Consider the following 19,656-nt stretch of genomic DNA (forward strand, 5'->3'; position numbering starts at 1 on the left):
CAAAACCGTGGCAAGGTAATGAAGAAGAGAGTCGATAGTTTGTTAACATTAGCGGATCCGCGCCCGCCTTCTTCAAAAGGGGGATAACAATTGCCTTCCTAAAAGTGGCGGGGACGATACCCTGGGACCGTGACTCATTTAAGAGATTGAGAGCAGGACTGGGGAGGACAGTAAAAATTTCCTTCAAGATGCTAGGAGGGCAGCAGTCAGGTGGGGAGCCAGATTTGACTTTAGAAAGGAGATCCACAAGGGTATGCTCATAGATTATAGGGAATTGCGAAAAGGTGCTATGATTTTGGGTGGTATGCAAGCTGGAGTACAGATTTTGGTAAACCGGGATACTGGACTTAATTTTTTAAAATTTGTCAATGAACAAAAAATTCAATGAGTTGCAAAAAGTTTGGGATGGGGTAGGCTTGATTGAAATTCTGTTGGGATTAGACAACTCATTTACTATGGAGAAAATCTCCTTTGAGCGATTAGTTGCTAGCAGAATTTTAGAAGAAAAGTATGTTGCCTTGGCAGTTAGGATTGATTTTTTATGTTTTCATGGTGTTTAAGTAAAGCCATTTATCTTCAGATAAATAGTTAAGTCTCCACTTTCTCTCCAATTGCCGTAGGGCTAGTTTTTGATTTTTCAACTCGGTAGAGAACCATTTCTGGGCATCATGGCGACGAGTAGCATGAATCTTCCTGGGGGGCGCAAACTTGTCGCTAGCAGCCAATAACCAGCTAGTTAACTGTGCATCAGCCAAGTTAATGGAAGAATTGACGGGAGTAATAGAGTTAGCAAGTGAATCAAGAAATGAGGGTTTCTCAATTTTATTCCAATTTCTACGTGTGCCACCTCCTGAGCAGGGTGTTTTGGTCGAAAAATTGTCATGGATAATGAATTTAATTATATGGTGATCTGACCATGTACACGGTGAAACTGATGCAGGGGACATGGTAATATTGACTGTCCAAACCTGGTCAAGAATATGCCCCTTGATATGAGTGGCCGTGGTCACCTGTTTTGTAAGGTTCAATCCTGTGAGTAGCTCGGAAAGTTCAGCCGATTGGGGGCCACCAGATTTTTCATTGGCCTAATAGTTGAAATCACCAATCAGCATGATCTTCCCATAGTTAGTAACTAAAAGCGCAACCTGTTCACCCAAAGAATGAGGGAAAGAAGGCATCCTTTGAGGAGGCCTATAGAGCAGGACGCATACTAAATGGGCGATATCAGGTTCTAGTTCAAGTTTTATTAACAGATTATCGACTAAAAGTAGGTCTAGAGGGGTTAAAACTGTATATTTACAGTTGTGACGTGTAATAATAGCTACACCTCCACCAACTTTCCCCTGGGGACGGTTGGATGATGTGGTAATCCAAAGGGAGTGCAGCAAGAATATCTGGTGAGGATTCCAGAGATAGCCAGGTTTCAGTGAGCAGAAGAAAGTCTGGCTGCTCGAATTTGAGCAACAGAAAAATGTCCATCAGGTGCTTAACCATTGAGCGGGTGTTCAAGTATATAACAGAGAGCTTCCGAGCGCCATTGCACTCTTGAGTCTGAGTGAGAACCACTCCTCTGAGTACCACAGAGTTCAGGAAAAACTGCTCTGGACGCAAAGATCCCCTGTGTAGTCAAACAACAATAAGTGAGGCGATTAAGATTGGCAGACAGTTTGTGCAGCGCTATCAGCTCAGAGGCACTGTAGCTAATTTTATTTTGGGCATAACAGACCCCAGGCCCTGAACAGGTTTGCCATTGGCGCACCTTCGGCGCGCCCAATGCACGCGTCCGCTGCGCTCCCGCGCTGCGACCGGCATAAAATAGCCGGTGGCAGCCTTAGCTCCGCCCCACCTACACTGATTGGCTCCCGAGTGGGCGTGACAGCCAGCAGCAGCTGGTCCTGCCGAGCATGCAAGTAAGCGATAATCAAGTTTTGAAAATGCATACAAATTCAATACAACAACAGTTTTAAAAAGGAAGCAGGTTTTTTAAAGTGAGCGCTAAGAGCGTGGGTATCAGAGCAAAATTCCTATTGAGCCCAACTCATTTACTCCACTCACTACCATTATTGAAGCAAATGGGGGTGAGCACTTGATTTCCAAACTATATAAAACCTGCTCGGCCTTTCTGCCCGTTAACGATCACAAGATTCGGGATGCTTGGGAGTCAGATTTGGGACACCCCATTACGGATGATCAATGGGAAAAGTGCTGTGCGGTTAAAAAAGACATCAAACAGTCGACAACTTATTACATTGAAAATTTTACGTCACTCGAGATCGCTCACATAGAATTGACCCCTCTAGATCGCATCACTTCGTAAGGTGCAGTGCTCCACATGCAGATTTTGCACGTTTAACTTGGACATGCCCCAAAATACAGCCCTATTGGATTTCGATACACCACATATTGGGCCTCATGATTGATCTAACTCTCGCCCCGCTACCAGAGGTTGCGCTCATGAGGTACGTAGTGAACTTCCCCAAAGGAGTCCGAAGATTCGCTGCTATTTGCTTTCTCATGCGCATGACCGAATTGCTTAGGTAATGATTATGGAAGTGTTTTTTTTATGTATTTGTTTACAATCTACTGAGATTGTGATACGACAGTGAGCACAATAGTCTTGAATGTACGTAACGTTACAGAATGACAAATAAAGTTAAAAAAATAAATTTAAAAAAAAGGAACGATGATGGATTCAACCCAGATCTGAGACTGGGAGCGAGTGTCTGAAAAGTTTCAGTGCTCTGTTCATCATCTCCTTGTGTTTGCTTTGTTCACCCTAGGTTGGCAGGGTATGCCCAGATGTAGGTCCCTTACTCACTTTGTCACTGGATTCAAGCTAGCCTGGCTGATGAGGGGTGTCACCCCAAGACCGGTCCCAGGATGCTGGTTTCTGGTCCAGGAAAGACATGGCTTGGCAGTTCGGGCTGGACTGTTCCCATGAGGCACAGGGCTGATTTGCATATAGCGGTGTCTGAACTGGGGTGGCGAAGTGAGCTAAAGAACAATGATGGATTCAATCCAGATCTGTGACTGGGAGAGAGTATTGGAAAAGTTTAAGTGCTCCGTCCATCATCTCCTTGTGTTTGCTTTGTTAACACTAGACAATAGCTGAAATTGTGAATAACCTTTTTGATTCAATGACTTGGAAATTAATCTCTGCAAATCTTCTCTAACCCTAGAAACCCCAAATAATCTACTAATCAAATGAAGAGCACACCTGTAAATTGTTTTAGCAGTGCTTTCAGGGACTATTTTGGTGGTATCAGGGTGGGAGAGAGAAGGTGTCCAGTGAAGAAACAGTTACTAGAGTCCAGTGGCTGGTGGGCCCTGGGTTGGAAACAGTGGCTGGCAAAGGTTCCAGTATACCATAGGTGTTTCTTAATAGAATTTCAAGGGGTATGCAAGTCAGCAACCACCAGCTGCAGTCATTTTTTTCCACTGGTGGGACATCCATGGGTTAGGAGTACACACAACGGGTAGCAAATGATTCAGTGTTGCCCTGGCTACTGGCCAGGGCAAAGGGGTGTTACTCTGGGCTTCAAACCACAATGTTTCCAGAACTGCTACACCTAGGTCGATGATTCTAGTGGTTCTGGAATAAGGATGGCCTTGTCCAGTCAACCAGATGGGCCCCAGGCTAGGGATCAAAGTCCAGAGTTCTTAGGGCCTTGGAGTCAGCTAGAGAGCTACGTAGAAGTATCCGTATCCCACTCGTATGAGTAGGAGTCAAGGATTAGACAATCTCAGCATTCTTGACTGACAAGAAAATTGAAGTGCTTATTGATCTAGATGTATCCTGATTTGCTGTATGGGGCAGCCTCAATACTCCTGAGCAGTATCAGGTTGTCAAAATGTCCTCCAAGACAGACCTTACAATTAAACAGGCCTTGGCTGTCATTGGGACATCAGGTCACTTCCTACTAGTGTGTGCACTCAAACTCCTCATGCAGGCAGGTACATTCTTCCTTCTCTCCAAAGGTCCTATTGCAATGTGGTACTGCCGGATTCCCAAATGTAGGCTCAATCTGGGAGGAGCATGGCAACAGCACAGCATTTCCAGTCCTGGTTCTTCCATGTTCTTCTATCCGGTGTTGATATACAGGACCTCCCAAGTCAAATCAGATCACACTTATCTTTGCCTGGTGGCCGGGATTCTTGGGCAATTCTAATCTTAAGGTAGCCTATTCTCAGTGAGATATCTACCTGTCATAGGCATGATCCTGTGATGCCGTTCCAGAGACATGCTTATGCTGGCTGAGGTAGATGGAGAATGGATCCAGACAAATGCCATGTTGCATTGGGTTGACTGTCAAGAACAGGAAAGGAGTGGGTTTTGCTATGGCAGAGGACCTCTGCTACATCAAAAGAAAGACTTGGCTACCTCCCCCAATTCGCCTGCCATTCCTAGTTTTGGTAAGGGGGACAGGTGATTTGTCCCCTCTGACCCTGCTCGCAGGCAGGTCTCCCCCCACGCCACCACACAGCCGCCAGCTGCCTCGTTACTCCTGCTGCCACCGTCTACCGCTCCCTCGTTCCCACTGCTGTGTCCCTGCGGCCCCGCTCCCCGGCCACCCCGCTCCCGCCTCCCAGCTGCTCCTCCCTCCCTTTCTACCTCTTAAGGGGTCTGTGCAGTGGCGCAGGAGCGACCTCTGACCCTGCTCGCAGGCAGGTCGCCACCACACAGCCGCCAGCTGCCTCGCTGCTCCTGCCGCCACCGTCTCCCGCTCCCCGTTCCCGCTGCTGCGTCCCTGCCCCCCTGACATCCATTCGCCACCCCGCTCCCGCCTCCCAGCTCCCAGCTGCTCCTTCCTCCCTTTCTACCTCTTAAGGGGGCTGTGCAGTGGCGCAGGAGCGACCTCTGACCCTGCTCGCAGGCAGGTCCCCCCCCACGCCACCACACAGCTGCCAGCTGCCTCGTTGCTCCTGCTGCCACTGTCTCCCGCTCCCTTGTTCCCGCCGCTGCGTCCCTGCGGCCCAGCCCCCCTGGCACCCATTGGCCACCCCGCTCCGGTCTCCCAGCTGCTCCTCCCTCCCTACCCACCTCTTATGGATGCCCCACCGCTGGCGCGCCAAAGGCAAGCCCGTCTGCGCCTGGAACGCACCCTGCGCCAGAACCCCTGGACCCCACGAACGCCACACCACCAGACTCCACTACAACGCCAGAACCCTCCACGCACTCAACTCCGGCCAAAACCACACCTGCTTCCAAGCCACACCAAAACGGACTCACGGACCTTTCACCTGCCACACCTGCAGCTTCACTTGCGACAGAACCACCAAACCTCCAAGCACTGGACCCAAACACCTCCGCTGCATACTCCTCAACACCCGCTCCGCACGCAAACACGCCGTCAAGGTTTGGGATCTGCTCGACACCTCCGCCCCAGACGTGGACTTCCTGACCGAGACCTGGTGGAACGACTCCTCAGCGCCCGACATCGCTACAGCCATCCTGGACGGCTACAAGATCACCCGCAGGGATCGCGCCAACGGAATCGGAGGAGGAATAGCCATCGTCCACAAGTCCACCCTCAAGGTCGCCACCCACGCAGACAACACCCTTAACACCGCCGAACACCTGCACTTCCGGATGAACACCTGCACTTCTGGATCCACACCGACCCCACCACCCCCACCACCAGAGGAACACTCATCTACAGACCACCCGGACCCCGAGCACAATTCAGCGACTCAATCGCCGACCTCGCCAGCACCCACGCACTCGCCTCCACAGACTACATCCTCCTCGGGGACATGAATTTCCAGCTCGAGAACAACACCAACTCCGCCACCCTGATCGACAACCTCGCCAACCTCTGCCTCAAACAACTAGTCACCGCACCCACCCACGCCGCTGGCCACACACTGGACCCCATCTTATCCACAGGCACCCACGTCACCAACCACACCACCGAACTCCACTGGACCGACCACTGCTGAATCCACTTCACCTTCAACAAGCCAACCATGCACCGCCGCACCCAACAGCTACCTCGCCGCTGCTGGAGCAAAGTCACCGAAGACCAGCTATCACCACCCTCGCCCAGAACCCACCCACTGACCCCACCAACCCAGACGCCGCAGCCCGCAACCTCAGACAGTGGATCGACGACTGTGCCAACACCCTCGCCCCGCTCAAGAAACCCTCCAACAACCACGCCAGCAAGAGAGCCACCTGGTTCTCCGACGAGCTGCAGACCTCCAAACGCACCTGCCGGAAACTGGAGAATATATGGCTCCACGAACGCACTACGGACATCCGCGCAGCCCACAAGGACGCCACCAGCAGACATCACCACCTCATCAGATTAGCCAAGAGAGCCTCCTTCAAAGACCGCCTGAATAACAACGCACACGTCAGCAAAGAGCTCTTCAGCATTGTAAAAGAACTCTCCAACCCCAGCGCCAACGCCAACGACATACCGCCCTCAAAAGAACTGTGCAACTCACTGGCCATCTTCTTCCACCGCAAGATCGCTGACATCCATGACAGCCTCAACACCATGACCACCCCGACTACGCCAGACCCCACCTCCCCTGTGGACACCACCAGCGCCAACCGCCTGACCTCCTGGTCCAACGTCAATGACGACGAGACACGCAAGGTCATGAACTCCATCCACTCAGGATCTCCGCTAGACCCGTGCCCACACCACGTATTCAACAAAGCAGACGCTGCCATCGCACCCCATCTACGGAAGGTCATCAACATCTCCTTCGAAACAGCGACTTTCCCGGAAAGCTGGAAACACGCCGAAATCAGCGCCCTCCTCAAGAAGCCCAAGGCGGACCCCAGGAACTTCCGGCCCATCTCCCTACTACCGTTCCCGGCAAAGGTCATCAAGAAAATAGTCAACATGCAACTGGCCCGCCACCTGGAAGACAACAACATCTTGGACCCGTCCCAGTCCGGGTTCAGACGAAACCACAGCACCAAGACAGCCCTCATCGCTGCCACAGACAACATCAGCCCTCATCCTCCTGGACCTGTCAGCCGCCTTCGACACGGTCTGCCATCGCACGCTAAAGACACCCCTCCTAGAAGCCGGAATCCAAGAGACGGCCCTTGACTGGACCACGTCCTTGCTCTCCGGCAGAACCCAGAGCGTCCGCCTCCCGCCCTTCCAATCCGAGGCCATCGACATCATCTGCGGCGTCCCCCAGGGCTCATCCCTCAGCCCGACGCTGTTCAACATCTACATGGCCCCCCCTCGCACAAGTGGCACGCCAACACGACCTCAACATCATCTCCTACGCCGGCGACACCCAGCTCATCCTCTCCCTCACCAAAGACCCGCACACCGCCAAAACCAACCTCCACGAGGGATTCATCCTCGACTCCTCCCTCCTCTCCATGTCTAGACAGGTCTCCTCCTCCTGCTACAATACCCTCCGCATGCTCCGCAGGTTCTACAAGTGGATCCCGACCGAAACAAGAAGAACGGTGACACAGGCCCTCGTCAGCAGCAGACTGGACTATGGCAACGCACTCTACGCAGGAATCCCAGCCAAACACCTACGACGACTACAACGCCTCCGCCCGACTGATCGCCAACGTCCCCCGCCGCAGCCACATCACCCCCCACCTGAGAAACCTACACAGGCTCCCCGTTGACAAGAGATTCACCTTCAAGCTCCTCACCCACGCACACAAAGCACTCCACAACGCCGGACCAGCCTACCTGAACAGCAGACTCAACAACTTCTACACCCCGACCCGCAAGCTCCGCTCCGCCAGCCTCGCCGATGTCCCCCGCATCCAACGAACAACCTCCGGTGGCAGATCCTTCTCCTACCTCGCCGCCAAGACCTGGCAAACCCTCCCTACCCACCTACGACAGACCCAAGACCTCCTCGCCTGCAGAAGACTCCTCAAGACCTGGCTCTTCGGGCAGTAGCAGCTCCCCCTCCCCTCAGCGCCTTGAGACCCTCACGGGTGAGTAGCGCGCTATACAAGTACTCTGATTGATTGATTGTATATGGTGGCTAGCACATGCCAATGGTAACATTAGCACTGTACAATGGATACCACCATTTTGTGAAGAACAAACAGATGGAGCCCAATGGACTCCTCCACTCACCATTACATGCCCAGAGTAAACACACACACAACTCGACATTGCATCCTTAACCCCTTCGGTGCTCATGACGGAATGGTTCCGTCATGACCCACGGTTGAGCTGTGCTCATGACGGAACCATTCCGTCATGACCACGCCCGCGCAAGATTCCGTCAGCACAGCGGCGGAATCTGCGCAGCATCGAAGGGGTTAATGCAAGTCCTAGACACAATGGAGGTAAACGATACCATTTATGGAAGGTTTTAAAAAACATAACACCTATACCTGGTCGGCAGTCAATCCATAGAGATTCAGGTAACAAGGCCTATATTCCTAACTATGAATCTAACTGACACCACTGTAAATTGCCAGATAGCATAGCGGATGGGACAGTAGTCGTCCTTGCGGAAAGGTGCGCACTTTGGGTACCTATTGACAACTGAGCCCAGCTCTTAATTATCCAAGCTGGTGAACAGGGGACCCTGCGCGTGCTTCCCAGATTGCCACTGAGTGAAACATTCACAGGCCGGGTGGTATTAAAAGTTCACTCGCAGAATGAACATACTCTGCCTTGCATAATTCACAATATGGGTATGAATGTCGAAATGTGAACTATCCAGAAAGTAGTAAAGACACTAGCTCCTTCTTTGTGAAAATGGCTGAGATTACAGTTCCACCCAACCCTCAAAGCTCTCTGGTTTGAAGGTTTCTATAGATTTTTTTAAATTAATGAATGACATTTGTTGAATCAATGGGAATCCAGGAAATGAAGCAAACTTTTGACAAATTGAAATAACGGGTGATGGACCATTTGGGTAGAAGCCTTCTTGTTCTTGATGGAAGATTCTTGAAAACAAAGGAGAGGGGCTCTAACGTACCAAAGGGACAGAGCACCAACGACCGAAAGGTAAAAAATAATATTCCCTTTGGAGGTATTGCACATCTGAGTCAGTCACAGATTTTTACACAGACACTCACACAGTATTGGGTTAAAATTCTACACTGGATGCTAAAGCACTTATTCAAAAAATATATTTGTTTATACCTCAATAGCACTATATGTTAAAAACAAGTATATAGGAACAATTTCAATAAAAACGTTTTTACAAGACATTAAAATCGATCAATATTACTTTAGTAACACAATTTTGTTTAAAAAAAACTCATTACACTACAAAGATTCCTGGAAAGGAAAATGGTGGGACACTTATATTTGTCAGTTAGACCTGGAGTTATAAAACGGTACAACACAAAAGAGTAAAATGTTTGTATTGCTGCTGTCTTTCCACAGATATAACACAGTTCTTAGGCGTCAACCCGTTTCAGTGGCACAACATCATTAAAGCCACCTTCTTCAGGACAAGGGGTTTAGTTTGATCCTTTCCACAATTAAATGTTACATACCTAGGTTGAAGAAATATCTATGATTTTATTATATACATATTTTTTTCAACCTAGGTATGTGTAACATTTAATTGTGGAAAGGAACGAACTAAACTCCTTGTCCTGAAGAAGGTGGCTTTAATGATGTGGTCAAGCACACATTGTATAAGGTAGCACCACTTTGAAGCCAGAGTGATAAGGGTAGGGCACAAACCAGTATTGGACGAAAACCCTCACTCACCCGAGGGTGACATGCTTCATCATTGGGTTCCTCCAACACATGGGGACCGCAAGGTACCCCCATGTGGGCTACAACTTAACCCCTAATGGGAAGGAGCTGCAGTGCCAAGCACATATAGAGTCTCCCAATTCAAAGGTAAGGCGGGGCAGAGTGCAAAAATTAAAGAAGTGGTGATTAAAAACTACCTACTCTGGGGCACCAATTTTTATTCTTCTTCCCAAAAAGTGGTAGTGTTTAAAAAGCAAGTGAAAATAGGGTTAAATATATATATACCCTTATTCTACTACGGTCAACATGTTTCAGCCATAAATGACAGCTAAGTTCTTGACTTTCTTCAGGACCTATAGACCTAAGTCACTCTGCTAAGAAAGTGCAAAAAGATAAATAATAAATATTCATTGCCAGAGCCACAATACTTGACCAATCCTGTCAATCCTCTTTTAGTTGGTAGTCCAGGGGCTCTGCAAAAGAATAATAATAAAAATAAAAGTGAGTCATCACTCATTGTATTAATGCTGTGCCATGAAAAATAATACAATCTGTGTCTTTGATTGTATGAAAAACACCTCTTACCTATATATTGTCAGTGTCATCCCACTCAACCGTCAGAGACACTCACCTCTGTCAGTTTCTGTTAAGGGGACAAAAACAAGTGGGCAAGAGCCGAGTAAAAATTATTGTAAAGATGACTGTATGGTCCAGCCTAAAACCCAGAACACCCTATAAGCGTAGACATGGAGGGGAGCAACAACATAACAATGTTACAAGGATCTAAAGATACATCATAGTGAACGATTCTCATGAGGATAATTCAGGCCCACTATAGAAAAATAGATTTAAAATAAAGTGCAGACCAAAAGGTGATCATTCCCTTAATCTCAACTCATGTCGTTCGAATCACTCAATGCTCGTTAGGCTATCGGTCAAGGGACCCGACACAAAACACTAGCGTATATATGAAGCTCATATGACTAAATAACATTATTGAAGTACAGTCTCAATAAGTTCCGACTTGCCCCAAAAACATGAAAGTGGGAACAAGAGGTACTCGTGAAACGAGATGTACGTACTAGCCATGAGACAGTAGGCAGATAAGCCGCGCAGATCCTAGTTCTCAATAGGTTACAAACATAAATGCAGAGAGCCTCAGCACCAGCGAGAAAATAGAGCGCGAGAGTATCCAGTACCCAAAGCTTACCTACAAATCCGACTGGGTTCTCCTATGTGTCTCGGGCGGGAGCGTCTGAATCTTCGTGGTACGTGTATATAAATGTACCCGGAAGACGCCAAAGCCGCTGGCGTAAGCACGTCCTCAAAAAACATGTGATCAACGTGGGGGCGGCAACAAGGAGATGTTTATATGTTGTCATGGCAACAGGACGTATTAACGTTTTGAGTGCCTATATGGCATTAAGAATGGGTGTGTAATGCATACAAGTACTCAAAATGTAGAGACATCTCCATTAGTTTTAAACAGAAGAAAGAAAAAAAAAGAAAAGGGGAGAAAAGACCACGTACAAAACGTACAGCTCGGGGAAATGCCGGTCTAGTCACAGCGGTCTTTGCACCAACAAGGTGGGGGCTGCTCAAACGCTAAACGTGTCAGAACGTATAAAGTGTAGGCAGATTAACAATATTAATACTAGAGAGCTGTAATTAGAGTAAGGAGTATCAGCAAAAAGAAGCATCCTTGGTGTTTCATAAGCATTTAAAAAGGATACGTGATAAACACAAGGGGCAGGCTGGAGAGAGTGTGTCCAACAGGACAACAAAAACCTCCCCTCATGAACAGTAATTGCACCACAGGAATAAAAGGTGACCAAGCCCAAAGCACAACAGAGGTTCATAATGTAACTGTAGTGCTAAAAACTATAACTAGTGTGTCACATTCATGAATGTACAAAGAATAGAAAATGTACATAGTGCTGGGTCAGGACATGCAGCTCAAATGTATAGTATTTATAATGAACCCCATGGTATTTCGTCATTCAAACCATGGCTACTACTCTGCAAACGAAAGACCCAACGTTGTTCTCTATGGAATAGAACAGATTCCAAAGGCCCCATCAAATTGTGATAGTGGGGTTTATCAATTACCACCCACCTGAAATCTAGTTCCGTGTGTCCTGCTTCTAGAAAATGTCGGGTCAACTTGGTGTTAAATTTCTTACACTTGAAAGCACTTTTGTGTTCAATCATTCTGATTTTGACCTTGCGTGTAGTCATCCCAACATATTTAAGATCGCATGGGCACTGTATCAAATAGATGACTCCTTCGGTGTTACAATTAGTGTGTTTATTGAGGGTCCATGGTGTTTTAAGGCCCAAGTCAAGTGTTTTAGTATGTGAGGTCAGAGGACACATCACACAGTTCCCACATGGAAAATGGCCTTTAACCGGTGTCATGGTGTCAATAGTATACGGTTGGGTCGGGATGGTATGAACTTTAGGTCTACTGTGTGTCAGGATATTGCCAAGATTTTGACTGCGTTTGAAAGCGAACAAAGGTTTGGCACACACTTTGTTACCTTTATTGAGAATGTGCCAATTCGAATTGATAGCCTTTTTGACTGTCGCACTAAGGTGGCTAAAAGTACTGACACACACCAGACTACCAGTTGGTAATTTGGAATACGTTTCTAGCAATGATTCTCGATTTTTGTTACGGGCTCTTTTCTTGGCATTACGAATCAGGTATGTAGGATACTGTCGGATTGTTAGGTTCGTAGCCAAATTGGTAGCATGTTTGTGGAAGGTTTCTATCTCAGTGCAATTTCTCCTGAGACGAAGAAACTGTCCCACAGGAAGATTATCTCGGAGAGCACGAGGATGGAAACTCTTGTAATTGAGCAATGCATTGCATGACATAGGTTTCTGGTACAATTCGGTGAATAACATACCATTTTTGGGGTATAACTTCAAATCAAGAAAAGAAAGAGTAACATTACTCGATTCCCCAATAAAATTCAAATGGATGTTCGAGTTTAACCATACTGAAAATTCTAGTAGGGATGCCTGGTCACCTGCCCAGATGACCAGGATGTCGTCAATGTACCTTTTCCATAATAACAACTGGTGTTGAAATGGATTAGAATGAGAGTAGATATGGGTGGTCTCAAACCAGTGCATGTAGAGGTTGGTCATGCTGGGAGCACAGGTGCTGCCCATAGAAGTGCCCGTAACTTGCCAGTATAGGCGATCTTCAAAGCAGAAAAAGTTCTCGCATGGCTAAGGTGGCATAGTCCATGACAAAAGAAGTAGGTGTCTGGTCAGTACGTAAGTTATCATCTAAAAGATGTTGTATAGTACGTAAGGTGTCTGCTTGGGGAATGTTAGTATACAGGGCTTCTACGTCATATGAAGCCATAAGATGTTTAGTGGGATCAAATGAAATGGTAGTCAGAAATGATAAGATGTGTTTAGTATCTTGAAGATACGATGGCATCTGAGCTACCAAGGGACGTAGAAACCAATCCACAAATTGGGACAAAGGTTCCAAAAGAGAACCAATACCAGAAACAATTGGTCGGCCTGGAGGAGGTCTCTGTGTCTTATGTATTTTAGGCAAGATGTAAAATGCCGGAATCGTAGGGTGTCTCGGTGTCAAAAATTCTGCCTCGTTTTTAGTGATCCATCCAGCTTCGAGTCCCTTATTAACCAGAATAGAGATGGTATTTTGTAGTCTCTGGGTGGGATCACGTTGAAGGAGTTTATAGTATTTCGTATTCTCGAGTTGGCATAAACATTCCGTACGGTAAGCAGAAGAATCCAGGATTACCGTAGCTCCTCCCTTATCAGCTGGTTTAATCACTATAAAGGGATCAGTGCCTAGTTCCAGAGCACAACGTTCCTCAGCTTTAGTCATATTGAAAAACGGGATGTTTGCATTCTTTTTGTTCATATTGAAGGACTGGATTACAGCTTTCTCAAAAGTTGCCACTTCGGCTGGTAGTAGTTGTAATGTAGGTAGGAAAGTGGATTTTATTCGTGTTCCTTTCAGGTCTACTCTCCTCAGAATTTTCAAAAAAGAATGACAGACGAATTTTACGGAAGAAAGCAAACAATTCTTGATGGGTTTTAAAATCGTCTCCCAGGCAGGTAGGAACAAAGCTCAGTCCTTTATTGAGAACAGTCAACTCAATAGGACTGAGGACTTTTTCACTGAGATTAACCACTAGATTATCCCGGTGCTCGTCGAGGCTCCCGACATGCTCCTCGTGATGCGTTGTTCCAATGCCGGATCCCATTGTACTTGGGGTTGCTGTGGTTCTGGCCGTGATTCTGGGCGACGACTCCTGTTGTACCTTCGTCTGCCTCTTCGGCTTCTGCCATGGCCTAAACAAGCATTTACAATGCAATGGTCTCGGCATTGTTAAAGTTAGAGCTATTGGCATTGCTCATGACATTATTTTTGTTTGTTTTTGTTTTTAAAACATTTAAAGAAACGGCATTGTTATTTGAACACTGACAAGAGAGCGCGAGGTGGGCACTGCATACCGACAGGATTATTCCCCTTCAATTGCATGGTGAGGGCAGAGCACACAATACTTTAGCTGCAGCCTCAAGGTTAAACTCACATGTCAAAGAAAAAGTTCTGAAGATATCGCACATTTCTAGGCACCTCAGGGTGTACTCGGCAACTGCACAAGAATAGGCCCTTCTGAGCCGTTGCGGTTTTGCCCCAGGATAAAAGCAGAAGATATACACTTAAGAGCAACTGCAAGGCCTTTGTTTTGCAGAACGTTTCACAAAAATAAAAGATCAGTCAAAAACTGTGTTTCTTCGCTGGCATTACTTATAAGTAGAGAACATGGGAAAAGGGGACAGTTGAATTAGTTGGGTCAGAGCTCTCTAGTCAGCTGCAACACGCAAACACGTTTACCTGCATAAAGACGACTTAATCACTAACCACTTAATCACTTCACCTCAATCACAGTCACGGGGTGCGGCGGTTTCTAAAGTGCCCCTCCTTAGGAAACCGATGCCTCGGAAAGACAAAGAAACGCCCTCTCTGTATGCTCCTTCCTGGTCCCTAACAATGGTTAGCTTGCGCATGCTTCTTGTTGGTGTCAGAGTTCGGGGAGGAGGGGGGGGCGGAGGCTATTTCGGGGGAAAGAAAGACACGTGACACGTCAAATGAGTCAAACCAACTGAGGTCATTAAGAGAGCATTAGAGGCTGACTGGTACAGGTATAAACTTCAAAGTACGGGGTCGGCAACTTTTAACATTCTGGGCAGGTGCTCTTTGTGGTAACTGGATGATGAATGGGGAAGGGTGAAAATAAGGTCACGAGGTCAATTAAATGTTGTATAGGTATGCAAATGTAGCTAAAGAACAAGAAGATGCAGACGTAGGGATAATAGCGTGGTGGGGGAGGTAGGAGTCTGTTGCCATTTGTGAATGTGGCCTTGGGGTCTTTGCCAAAGTTTACTACCGAGCTCTACGATTGTGTTGCTTGTGTGTGTGTGTATATATATATATATATATATATATATAAGGCGCAGGCTTTATGTGGGTATGGATTGTGTGGTATTGTGGCTGTCGGGGGTACAAGTGTGCGAAACAGTCCCCTTAAAGGGGGGGGGGGGGCACAAAAAGCATGACAGGGACCCAAGGCCGGCCAAACACAACCTAATGCAACTCGACCAACCAAGTTTAAATTAAAAAACACTCTCCAAACTCTGTCCACAAGAGAGTATTTTATCCGATTTAACCTCCTGCATTCCAACGTGGAGGAAACGGATGATGTTACCGTAGGTAGGCTGAACGCCCAACAGTAATTAGGCCAGCGCATTATAACCAACTAAAATATTATACTAAAAAAAAAGAAATGACAGTGCTTCACCAACATCAGAATTCTTGCCTGTGCCATGCGAACCCTATCTTGCATTACATGTTCGTGCTTTCAAGAAGTCTCTAATGTTACTAGAGCTTTAATAACCCTCTTTGCCCCAAGATGAAGTACAATAAAAAAAAAAAAAAAAAAAAAAAAAAGATTATTAAGACCTTGTTTTTTTTCCACCGACACATGGATCTTTGAGTCCCTAATGCCTGCTGGTGTTAGAGTGTCTGCAGTAGGAAATTACAACACAAAGGGCCCCCGAGCTGGTGTTAGAGCCTTTTACTCAAAAGCAATAAGCGGTGTTGACAGGGACGGTAGTTGGGGGGAGATGGCCTGCATATTGTGTGGATCATTGTGGGTAGCTTAGTGTGAAAGGTCGTGTGCGCGCCTACTCTAGAGCTGAGAGACATCAGTAATGTGGGGTGGCTTCTCTAAGGAGATGTGTTGAGGGGGGGCAGGGTCAGTAGGCAGCTGTGGGGAATGGACTCTGGGGAAGGGCTGCGTGTTGAGCTGATCCCAATAGAATATGTAAAGCTTGGGGCACTGCTAGCTGGAGACATATCTATGTTCCTGTTCGGAGGGAGTCTCTTACAGAGGTATAACACAGTGATACCAGGAGCTATGTGTGGTGGTGGGCTGGAGACAGGATTTCAGGGATGGGCACTTCTTGTTGACGAGGTAACAATGTTCGTGAAGAAACCTCTTACAGAGAGGTAAAAGTAAACATGGTGGTATGGGGGGGGGAGGGCGTGTGTGGACGTGGTATGGAGGCTGACTATGGTGACAGCCTAGTTGGTGAGGTACCCATTCTTACGTTGGTTGGCCGCCTCTTCTAGATGACAGGGTGGTACCTTGGGCTGTGGAGGTTGGGGGGGGGGGGGGGGGGGGAGAGAGGCGGCACTCCTAGTTGGCGAGATGTCTTTTGCCTTTGTCAGTAGTGAGCCTCTTTACACACGTCGAACCGGTTGCGACGCCCTCCTCTCCCTCGCCGGGGGGATGCGGCCAGGCGGCGGCCCCCGGAACATAGTACTCCGTGTCTGCAGCACATCCCTCCAGGGCTTCGGGGGGCGCTTCTGGGGCCAGCGCGGCCCTCGGGACCCCCACCAGGCCCTGCACGCTCTCCTTGGGCGAGCTGTCCCCATAGCGGCCGCTCTCCGTGCTCCCCAGCACCGTCAGGTTACTGACCGGGTCCGTGTAGGCCGTGTTCACCAGCGCCGTGTACCACTCCAGGGAGCGGCCCAGACAGGGCGCCGAGCAGTCCAGCACAAGCAGCACAGCGGCCAGGGGAGCCCGCACCCCCGCCATGGCCTCGGTGAAGGGCCGGGGCTCGGGGTGAAGAGAAGCGGCGAGCCGGGTACCAAGCAGACGATGGTGGGAGGAAACCACTGGGCCGGAACTGTGAGACACGGGGAGAGCAGTACAGGTCGAAAGGAAGCAGGAGAGACAGCCAAGCACCGCAGTAGCCGGGCACCGGCAGCTCAAACAAAGCCTGAACAGGAAGCTTCCTGCTGTCAGAACAAACACACAGCACGCAGGGGGAGGAGACGTGAAGAGGGGGAGGCCGGTGTTCAGGCCTGGAAGCAGGCATGCATGGGCTGAGAGGGAGGGAGGGGGAGCGCAGGGGAGGGGAGGAGGAGACATGCAAGGGGGGCCTGAACATTTTCACTGATAAGTTGAATCGCATCCGATTATCTCGGCAGTGTATTTATGCTATTATTTGCTCCCCATATGCACTGCACCGCCCCGCAGGAAAAACCCGCACTCACTATTTGCTCAGCAGATAGTCAGTGGGCCGATTAAGATTGGAGAGGTGGCCGCCATTTTTCTGAGCGCTCCGGTCTCCATGCGCACCAACTACAAAGTTAGTTTACAGGCCCCACATTGCTGATAGAGACTGCTGACCAGCATTACACAAGTGCGCCAGGCTTCCGATGTCCATTTTTACATGGATGGCGATGTCGTCTTGATCTGTTGTCCCAGCGCCGCCGCCTTTCTCCGAGGTGAAGCAGAAATGCCTCGGAGAAAGGCAGCGGCGGTTTCGGATTATAATTAGAAAAGTTGCAAAAAAACACGCCCCCGAATCCGAAAAGGACGGGGCCTGTTCGGCGTGACGGACCTCTTCTCCAATGGCTGGCCAGCATTTAAGAGGCCAGCCAATGGAGAAGAGGGGAGAAGAGGGGCGGGTTCAAGCCCCTCTTCTCCAAGTCATTATATCTCGCGAGCGAGACTGCGCAAGCGCAGCCTTCGCAAGCCGAGACCTAAAAAGGCCCTTGAAAACCTTGTTCAGAAAAGCCAAAAAGCTGAAACGGTTGTGGTGGAAATTGCCATGGTTGTGGTGGCCACCATGGATTCATGGGGGGTCTATGTTGGAAATTGCCCCGACCCTGTTGTCGAAAAGAGTAGGGATAATCTGAATCGCTGGAGCCAGATCCATCTGATTGGCTCCAGTCGTCAGAGTTAGATGACCATTCATCAGCATTTTGGCGCCATCCTCGTGCCCCTTTTCGATTGGTCTTCCTAATAGGTTGGGTAGTGTATTCATCACTAGTATAGGGATAGATTTTCTCCTGTGTGAATCTGTCCATATCTTTTTTAAGTTTATTGACCTTATATTTAATCAGGTCTTCTTTGGTGTCATTAAGAGTCTTAGTGATTTCTTCCAACTTTTTTTTATAGAAAGTAATTTGAGCGGAGCACTTAAGTTGGTTTTCTAGGGATTGAATTTCAATTAACAGAAGGTCTGAGGTTTCTTTAGCTGTGGTGATCAATAGAATGATCCAATCTCTTGAACATTTTGGACCAATTAATTTTGAAAATGTTATTGTCAAGAAATAATTTAGGTGCATTGGTCACCACCAGACCCTGTGGTGCAATATTTGCTCTTAAGTATTCCGTGGGGATAGCAGCATGCAATGCAGTGCGAATATGTTGTCTTTTAAGGTTGGTCAATTTGTTCCGTTCTTCTGTGAGTGCAAGAGTTTGGGTGATCTGAGTGTCTAGAATACTAGGTGTCTGTAGAATAGCCTGGACCATATCATCATCAAACGTTAAGCCAGTAATGTCAGTCATGATGTCTGGCTCAATCAAAAATAATAGAAAGATATATAAACACAGAATATCTACTCAAGGCTGAAAAAAGTTAGACCCACAGAAAATTCTGTACTAATATGCATCTCACACAGAAGGGTCAGAGGTAGAATAATGCCACCAAATACTTCTACCAAAGAATCGTCAAGCACACATTGTATAAGGTAGCACCACTTTGAAGCCAGAGTGATAAGGGTAGGGCACAAACCAGTATTGGACGAAAACCCTCACTCACCCGAGGGTGACATGCTTCATCATTGGGTTCCTCCAACACATGGGGACCGCAAGGTACCCCATGTGGGCTACAACGTAACCCCTAATGGGAAGGAGCTGGAGTGCCAACATCATATAGAGTCTCCCAATTCAAAGGTAAGGAGGGGCAGAGTGCAAAAATTAAAGAAGTGTTGATTAAAAACTACCTACTCTGGGGCACCAATTTTTATTCTTCTTCGCAAAAAGTGGTAGTGTTTAAAAAGCAAGTGAAAATAGGGTTTAATATATATACCCTTATTCTACTACGGTCAACATGTTTCAGCCATAAATGACAGCTAAGTTCTTGGCTTTCTTCAGGACCTATAGACCCAAGTCACTCTGCTAAGAAAGTGCAAAAAGATAAATAATAAATATTCATTGCCAGAGCCACAATACTTGACCAATCCTGTCAATCCTCTTTTAGTTGGTAGTCAAGGGGCTCTGCAAAAGAATAATAATAAAAATAAAAGTGAGTCATCACTCATTGCATTAATGTTGTGCCATGAAAAATAATACAATCTGTGTCTTTGATTGTATGAAAAACACCTCTTACCTATATATTGTCAGTGTCATCCCACTCAACCGTCAGACACTCACCTCTGTCAGCTTCTGTTAAGGGGACAAAAACAAGTGGGCAAGAGCCGAGTAAAAATTATTGTAAAGATGACTGTATGGTCCAGCCTAAAACCCAGAACACCCTATAAATGTAGACATGGAGGGGAGCAACAACATAACAATGTTACAAGGAACAAAAGATAGATCATAGTGAACGATTCTCATGAGGATAATTC

The 19,656-nt window shown here is 47.6% G+C and overlaps 1 pseudogene across 1 annotated transcript in view; it reads right to left on the reverse strand.

Annotated features, from left to right (window-relative positions):
* LOC146871982 (mediator of RNA polymerase II transcription subunit 20-like) overlaps nt 1–14,568 on the reverse strand; it is a 47,245-nt pseudogene extending 32,677 nt beyond the window's left edge. Inside the window, exons 1-3 of the transcript XR_014981286.1 lie at nt 10,882–14,568; nt 10,257–10,314; nt 10,100–10,144 (exon numbers count right to left, since the gene is read on the reverse strand). The product of XR_014981286.1 is annotated as a mediator of RNA polymerase II transcription subunit 20-like (transcript). The remainder of the gene's footprint in view (nt 1–10,099; nt 10,145–10,256; nt 10,315–10,881) is intronic.
* Between the last annotated feature and the right edge of the window lie 5,088 nt (nt 14,569–19,656).

This window comes from Triturus cristatus, chromosome 1_1 (assembly GCF_964204655.1).
Source record: "Triturus cristatus chromosome 1_1, aTriCri1.1, whole genome shotgun sequence".
Classification (NCBI taxonomy): Eukaryota; Metazoa; Chordata; class Amphibia; order Caudata; family Salamandridae; genus Triturus; species Triturus cristatus.